The sequence below is a fragment of the Sinocyclocheilus anshuiensis genome, unplaced genomic scaffold (assembly GCF_001515605.1).
Source record: "Sinocyclocheilus anshuiensis isolate Anshui unplaced genomic scaffold, SAMN03320099.WGS_v1.1 scaffold1294, whole genome shotgun sequence".
Lineage (NCBI taxonomy): Eukaryota > Metazoa > Chordata > Actinopteri > Cypriniformes > Cyprinidae > Sinocyclocheilus > Sinocyclocheilus anshuiensis.
Genome location: NW_015558613.1, coordinates 425,474 through 434,127, shown reverse-complemented (window position 1 = coordinate 434,127; position 8,654 = coordinate 425,474).

Below are 8,654 nucleotides of genomic sequence, written 5' to 3'. Positions count from 1 at the left end.
CCAAACCCATTTCAGTGAACAGACAAAGAACACTGCGATCATTGCATAAAATCCAAGACAACAAATTCCAAGTGAACAAATTAATCTTTGAGTAAATGAAAATTATAAGGATAATTAGGGAAATACACTGATTCGAAACTCTGGTCTGTAGGCTACTATGAAGTATTTCTACTCTGTTATGTAAAATGGTGTGTCCCACATGAAAAAATACTGTAGTATACTTGGTAAACTGTAGTAAATTGTCGTGCAGTATATTGTTTTATTTTATTTACTGCACTTTGTTAATGTATACTACAGCATACTGCAGTCTTAAAGGTATAGGATGGTATTTTGGTTAGAAGCGATAGTTTGAAGTTAAAACGCCAAGATGCATAGTTTATTACAAACACGCAGTTTTTAACTTCACAAGATGTTAATTGATGGACTGGAGTGGTTTGGATTACTTGTGGATTATTGTGATGTTTTTATCAGCTGGTTGGACTCTCATTCTGACGGCACCCATTCACTACAGAGGATCCACTGGTGAGCAAGTGATGTAATGCTACATTTCTCCATATCCAAATGAAGAAACAAACTGATCTTCCTCAGGGTGAGAACATTTTCAGCAAATTTTCATTTTTGGGTGAACTATTCCTTTAAATATAGTGAATTTCTAAACTGTAGATTGTTGTATACTATGTTATAGTTTTACTACATTTTCTATAGTTAATTTAATATAAAATACTATAGTACTTTTTTGATAAAACAAAATTTTTGAACTAGTTTGACTATATTATGGTAAATGTACTATGGAAAAAATTACTATAGATTACTAGTCTGGTCATGATGCTTAAAGGTCCCTTGGCATGAAAATTTCACTTTATGAGGTTTTTTAACATTAATATGAGTTCCCCTAGCCTGCCTATGGTCCCCCAGTGGCTAGAAATGGCGATAGGTGTAAACCGAGCGCTGGGTATCCTGCTTTGCCTTTGAGAAAATGAAAGCTCAGATGGCCCAATCTGGAATCTTCCCTTTATGTCGTCATACGGGGAAAGGTTACCTCCCCTTTCTCTGCTTTGCCCGCCCAGAGAATTTGGCCCGCCCATGAGAAAATGAGCTACTACCGTGCGAGGCGAGCGCAATATTTTTTTTTCCTCGAGAGACATCATGGCTTGCAAACGAGCGAAGCATGGCAGTTGCCCCGCCTCTCTCCTCCTCATTAGCATTTAAAGCTACAGACACAGAAATGGCACGTCCTAAGGAAAGCTCATTGAGGGACTGGCTCGTAGTGGCTGAAATTATGCACCAAGGCTGAATTTCGGGAAAGAGACTTCAGATACAGTACTAGGGACCACTTAGGCCTATATAAAAGCATCCAAAAAGCAGCATGTCATGGGACCTTTAAGGGCACATCAGTGTCATAGGTTCATTGCTTTGGCTGAGATACATTTGGCTCTTATGGATTCTTAAAATTAAGCTGTTTGAATGAGGTAATATCACTCACAATAGACACAAATCTATTGCCCAGAGGGCTGTTTACTATTATCGTTTCAAGAATCCCCCACAGAAAGGGGAAAAAACACATACACAGCTGCTGCTATTAATTTATGCTGAGAAAACATACCCCTCAGCCAAACTAAATGTATAGACTCGAAAACAATTTTAAGACGAGCACAGAAAACGCTGGTAGCCTGCCCATGCTAACAGCTGTGCGCTGTATTGCTACATCAGTGTATTTTGAATCATGCCCTTTGTGCAATTATTCACACCCATAAAAAGTCACCATCACCATACCAATGCGTTTACGCAAATCACCACCTCAGAATTTTCACACACAGTGAACAGCTGTTACAGCTATTTACGTAGACCTGAATAGTGAAAGTTCCCAGTAGGGTGAGAACATTTTCAGCAAATTTTCATTTTTGGGTGAACTATTCCTTTAAATATAGTGAATTTCTAAACTGTAGATTGTTGTATACTATGTTATAGTTTTACTACATTTTCTATAGTTAATTTAATATAAAATACTATAGTACTTTTTTGATAAAACAAAATTTTTGAACTAGTTTGACTATATTATGGTAAATGTACTATGGAAAAAATTACTATAGATTACTAGTCTGGTCATGATGCTTAAAGGTCCCTTGGCATGAAAATTTCACTTTATGAGGTTTTTTAACATTAATATGAGTTCCCCTAGCCTCTCCTCCTCATTAGCATTTAAAGCTACAGACACAGAAATGGCACGTCCTAAGGAAAGCTCATTGTGGGACTGGCTCGTAGTGGCTGAAATTCTGCACCAAGGCTGAATTTCGGGAAAGAGACTTCAGATACAGTACTAGGGACCACTTAGACCTATATAAAAGCATCCAAAAAGCAGCATGTCATGGGACCTTTAAGGGCACATCAGTGTCATAGGTTCATTGCTTTGGCTGAGATACATTTGGCTCTTATGGATTCTTAAAATTAAGCTGTTTGAATGAGGTAATATCACTCACAATAGACACAAATCTATTGCCCAGAGGGCTGTTTACTATTATCGTTTCAAGAATCCCCCACAGAAAGGGGAAAAAACACATACACAGCTGCTGCTATTAATTTATGCTGAGAAAACATACCCCTCAGCCAAACTAAATGTATAGACTCGAAAACAATTTTAAGACGAGCACAGAAAACGCTGGTAGCCTGCCCATGCTAACAGCTGTGCGCTGTATTGCTACATCAGTGTATTTTGAATCATGCCCTTTGTGCAATTATTCACACCCATAAAAAGTCACCATCACCATACCAATGCGTTTACGCAAATCACCACCTCAGAATTTTCACACACAGTGAACAGCTGTTACAGCTATTTACGTAGACCTGAATAGTGAAAGTTCCCAGTGTCTACACACTATAGTGACTTCCCTAAGTGTGTAAGGATGCTGTGGTGAAGCATGAAGAAGTCACAAATAACTTGTTTTGAAACATCATGTGACATCATATACAGCTTCCTGCATATATACAGTATGTATATGTATATAGTACACACGTGTTTCTGACCAAAGCAACCCATATTACATACAGTGGGTACGTAAAGTATTCAGACCCCCTTCAATTTTTTAAATGATTTTAGCAAATGGCTGCAATATAACAAAGAGTGAAAAATTGAAGGAGGTCTGAATACTTTCCGTACCCACTGTATATATCAAAATTTGATTTCATGTATGCAAAAAAAAATAAAAATAATAATAATGCAAAAGTGATGTCATTTAGATGCTTTCATCCAAAGCTACCTTGAAGGAGAGACCTGCAACCGCCCATAGCACCCTAGTATCCGCATAGCAATGCTGGCAACCGCTCACAAGACCCTAGCATTGTGGTGGTGAGTTTTTTTGAATATTTGAATATCTTGAAGATCTGTTGATGGTTTATAATTACCTCTGCAAACTCCAGGTCAGCAGGCAGGCAGCAGCAGCAGGAGGCGCACAGAACAGCAGGCTGCAGCAGTGTGAACAGGCCCAGTCAGAGATTCCCCATGTCTGCTGTGAACTCAACTCTCTCACAGAAGGGTTTATCCTCACATCCACATGAAACAGACCACCTGATTTAAATGCGCGCTCAAGTCAAAACAAGCAGCACACTGTGGTTTTTATTTATTATATTTTTACAGTACATGAATTATCCAAACGTCTAAGCCAAAACGTGCATCTAAAGCTTCGGCCCTGTGGTTTTGTGGGGTACAGTGGGAGTTTTTTTTTTTTTTTTTTAGTGTAGTTGTTAGAAGCACGAAGCACACAATGAGGAATCTCTCAACACACTGTCTGACTCTGTGGGAATGTGACTGTCATCGTGTCATTTGACTTTTTCAATTAGTGGACCTGTTTCATTAAAACACATTATCAGAATTAAATATGAAAACATTCAAGTTTATACCATAAATCAATGCCATAAAAGCAGATATTATGTCTGTAAATAGGGAAGAGGTTTAAGGTTCATGATAAATTGCATTTCCTTACTATATTTATTACTTTGGAGAATGTGTACTTACCTAAATAGTTTAACTTATTCACAATTACATTTTTAGAATAAAAAGCATGCCATTACTCCTTAAAATTGTTACTCCTGGTCATAATGACTTAATTATATCTGATTATTTAAAAAGTTAAGACATCGAGAAAATTGCCATTTCAGTCAACTTCTAAAACAAAAAATAAGTTTTCAGTTAAATACTTGCATGCAATTAAATTAGTAAATATTTTAGTCATTAAAACTATATTTTGGGTACAGTTTTGATACAGTGTCCATAAAGTGACCATATTAACTTATGTGCATGTGTGTGTGTGTGTGTGTGTGTGTGTGTGTGTGTGGGCAGAAATAGCCATTAATCAGTCAGATGAATAAACTTTCAAAACCCAACACATTGTTTTATAGATCTTTGTTTTATTTCAGTCCTCATTATTGTCTCTAAATGGACTTTTGACTGACAAGCCTGTCTCAGACTCCAGAAACTCAACATGCTTTTTTTGCTTTGATTCAAATACAGTGATTCCTGTTTAACTACATAAAAAAAAAAATTATATAAATAATGCCACCTCTGTGCCCCTTTAAAGAAATGTTTGGGGTTATAAATAAAAAATAAATTTTGTTAAAACAGAAATAAAATAGTTCTGACTTGTCTCATAGTTTGTAAAAACAATCAAAACACTTTTACAATTACATTTGGCTCATTGCTCGATTTCCAATGTAAGTGAATTTCTGAATACATTTTTTGTTTGTATATGTTTTCCTGTTTGTGATCTGTGCTTTTGCAGTGTAAAGATGTTGCTTGACACTGTTGAATTTGGCCTGTAAATCTGATTTTGGAATAGGAAATTGCTTATTCAGATGACTCGGACATTATATCTGACCAAATGATCTAGTTAACACTGTCATAAAAACCTGGTAGTGCGGATGGAGTCATAGAGCAAGCTCACACGGCATTTACAGCAGCAGAACTCCTGTAAACCACAAAGTTCTGCATGTCGCCATTGCGTGCTTATTATCATGTACTCTCATTTCACCATAATGTGTTATGCAGAATTCTGCAGTTTCCCCCCCAAACATCAGCACAGTCATGGTTTATCAGAGCTGTTTATCAGAAGTGTTCTAGATTACGCAGGTATTACTGAATAAATTAAACACATATGCTTTCTGCCCGTCACTGATTGTCTAATCTCAGCAAAAATATTGAAAACAGCTCATTTAAATTAGGTTGTCACCACATCCTTTGGCCACAGAATCTGGCACCACCTCTACATCTGCTATTATCAGTCCTATCACTAGTGTTAGTAACACATAAAGCTGTTGGTTCAGGGTGTAGTCAGGGAATGTTTGTATTTACATGCCTTTTTTTCCAATAGTGATCATTCTTGTTAAATAAACACAGATAAGGGCATGTAAAAATGTATTGTATAGTGTGTGCATATTTCCGTCTCAATTTAGAGATTGACTGGTTCTGATTCTGGTTTTTACTCTATTTATTAGAATTCACAATATGGGTTATTTTTATTTTTTGTTACATTTTAAGCAATGTTATGAGATTGCTCGGGCATTCTGAGTATAGTTTTTATCATATTCAAATACTCCACCATCACCAATTAGAATTCATAATGTAAGTTATTCTTTTATGTAATTGATTATTATTTTTAATTTATTTTGTTACAGTTTAAGCATTGCTATGATGTTCGGAGTGGTTTTTAGCATGTGTTCTAATATTTAACTTTAAATATGAGTAATAGTAACATCAAGCGCCACTACAGCCCATATTATTCACACTTTAAAGAAAACAATAAACAAAAAATGAAAAGATAAATACATTTTGCCCTCCTAGCAGCTTTCCCCCCCACAGTTTGTGAAAACAATGTAAAACAATGACTCACTGAAGCTGCGAGGGTGAGTGTTATCAATTTTTGGTTGCAGTAAAAAGCACATGATGCCCAAAATGCAAACACAGCAGTTTCTCTTACATTCACTCTTCCATTCATCACATTTAAAAATACAATCTTTGTTACAGACAATAGTTCATTATGTTAAATAGGTTTAACATCTGACATTGACTGGCCATATTAGGTTATGATCAGAGTTCATTCAGCCTAAATGATTCATCATTGATCAGTCTCAGGCCAGCTGAGATAAATCTGTATTAAAAGCCAATTAAACACAGATTTACCCAGTTTACCATATTCTGATGTGGATAATCGATAAATAACATGACAACACAATAAATGTGAATATAGGCTATACTGCATGAAAAATGTATATGTAACTTTGTCATTAATGGAGTTTTCACTACTTTTAATCACTTTTTTGCAGGTCACTTAAATAGTTGATGTGACAAAAACTATAATTGTGATTTAAATGTTATTCAAAATAAATGTGTTATTTTTAAGAACATGTGATACTTTTGTCTCATGTCACGTTTGGGTATATTTTGGGTCCTTGACGAACGATCCTGATGATCTCAAGGGGTTTCCCATTTTGATACAGTCAGAAGCCATGTAAGCAGCTGAAGACGAGCGTTCACCTGAAGTCTCTGACGGTCGTGCAGAATTCCCCTGCTTACCTAAGCGTCTGAGCTCCAGAGGTTCATTCATATTATGCTTATTTTCCAGGGTGGGAAATGACTCACTGACATCTCTGTCTTCCATGACTCAGTGACAGCTGTATGGCCAATTGTTTGGGCAGTGACATAAATTTTGTGTTTTGCTGCTTCTGTATTTGTAGATTTTTCCCACATGTTTCTATGGTATACTGAAAAACAATTATAAGCATATCATAAGTTTTAAAGGCTTTTATTGGCAAAAAAATATAATGAGTCAATATTTACAGTGTTGACTTTTGTTCTTCATAACCTCTGCAATTCGCTCTGGCATGCTGGATATTAGCTTCTGGGCCAAATCCTGACTGATGGCGATCCATTCTTGCCTTATTAGTTCTCGGAGTTGATCACAATTTGTGGGCTTCTGCTTGTCCACTCGCCTTTTGAGAACTGACCACAGGTTCTATATGGGATTGAGATCCGGGGGAGTTGGCAGGCCACGGATCCAAAATTTCAATGTAATGATCTTCGAGCCACTTCTTTATCACTCTTGCTTTGTGATATGGTGCTCCATCATGCTGGAAAATGCACGGATCATCACCAAATTGCTCATGGTTCGTTGGAAGAAGTCGCTCTTGCAGGACGTTTTGATACCATTCTTTATTCCTGGCAGTGTTTTTGGGCAGAATTATGAGAAAGCCCACTCCCTTGGTTGAAAAGCAACCCCACACATGGATGGTCTCAGGATGCTTCACTGTTGGCACAACACAGGACTCATGGTAGTGTTCACCTTTTCTTCTCCGAACAATCGATTTTCTAGATGTCCCAAACAGTCGGAAGGGAGCTTCATCAGAGAAAATAACTTTGCACCAGTCTTCTGCTATCCAATTCTTGTACTTCCTGCAGAATTTCAGTCTGTCTTTAACGTTTTTCTTGGAGAGAAGTGGCTTCTTTGTTGCCCTTCTTGACACCAGGCCGTTGTCCAAAAGTCTTTGCCTCACTGTGCGTGCAGATGCTCTCACACCAACCTGCTGCCATTCCTGAGCAAGCTCTGCACTGCTGGAGACACGATTCCATAGCTTGACTCCTCAGGAGGAGACGGTCCTGGCGCTTGCTGGACACTCTGGGACGTCCTGAAGACTTCTTCACTGCAGTCGAACCTCTCTCTTTGAAGTTTTTCATGATCTGGTAAATGGTTATTTCAGGTGCAATATTCTTTGTAGCAATTTCCTTGCATGTGAGGCCATTTTGATGCGTTTTTTTTTTTTTTTTTTGGAAAAAGTTCATTTTTTGGCCAATGAAGCTTTTAGCAATTATTTAAAATGCATGTGATCACTCTACACAATAATCTAGAAACAATGTGAATGAACACCACAACAGCTTAAGCAGCAAACTTAGCAAAACACAAAATTGATGTCACTGCCAAAACTTTTGGCCGTGACTGTATGTGTGCGCAGGAGTGTGGGATAGAGTTCACTATGGTGGCACCCTCTACTGTTACAATGATCTGCAGCCAGCGTTTTTACGATGGCCAGGTGTGTTTTACCATTTCACCCTCAACTCATTAATCGTAGCCAGGTGTTCGTATTTAAAATGTGGTTGTGGCACACAACCAAAAAAATCAAAGATTTTTGTTTTCTAAAGCTGTGTATAAATACTGTCAACATGTCCGTACGGTCCAACATAATCGTTCAAGAATAGGAATGTTGTGTAGGCCTATTATAAAAAATGTTTTGCTTACAGACATGAATCACATTAGAAGTACGTACAAGCACAAGAAAACTACAATAAATCAAAACAATGTTTAATGTTTTGGCAACCAATTTTAATGAGCCAAAGAAAATAAAAACACACAAAACACATCCATCATTACACGGCCTTTACAGGACAATGCTGGGAGGGTTAGCCACAATATTCCATTATTATAACTCATAATTTCAGTCATTAAGCATGATTAGAGGTCCAAAAATTTATTGCCTATTATCTAAAGAACTGAGTCAGTGGATTAGGCAATATACTGCAGTGGCAGTGCCAGTATTTTTGCTGTTGTTAGTTCGTTTATACTCAGCGAAAATATGTTGAAAAAACCAGCATATGCTGGTTAGGTATGTTTTGA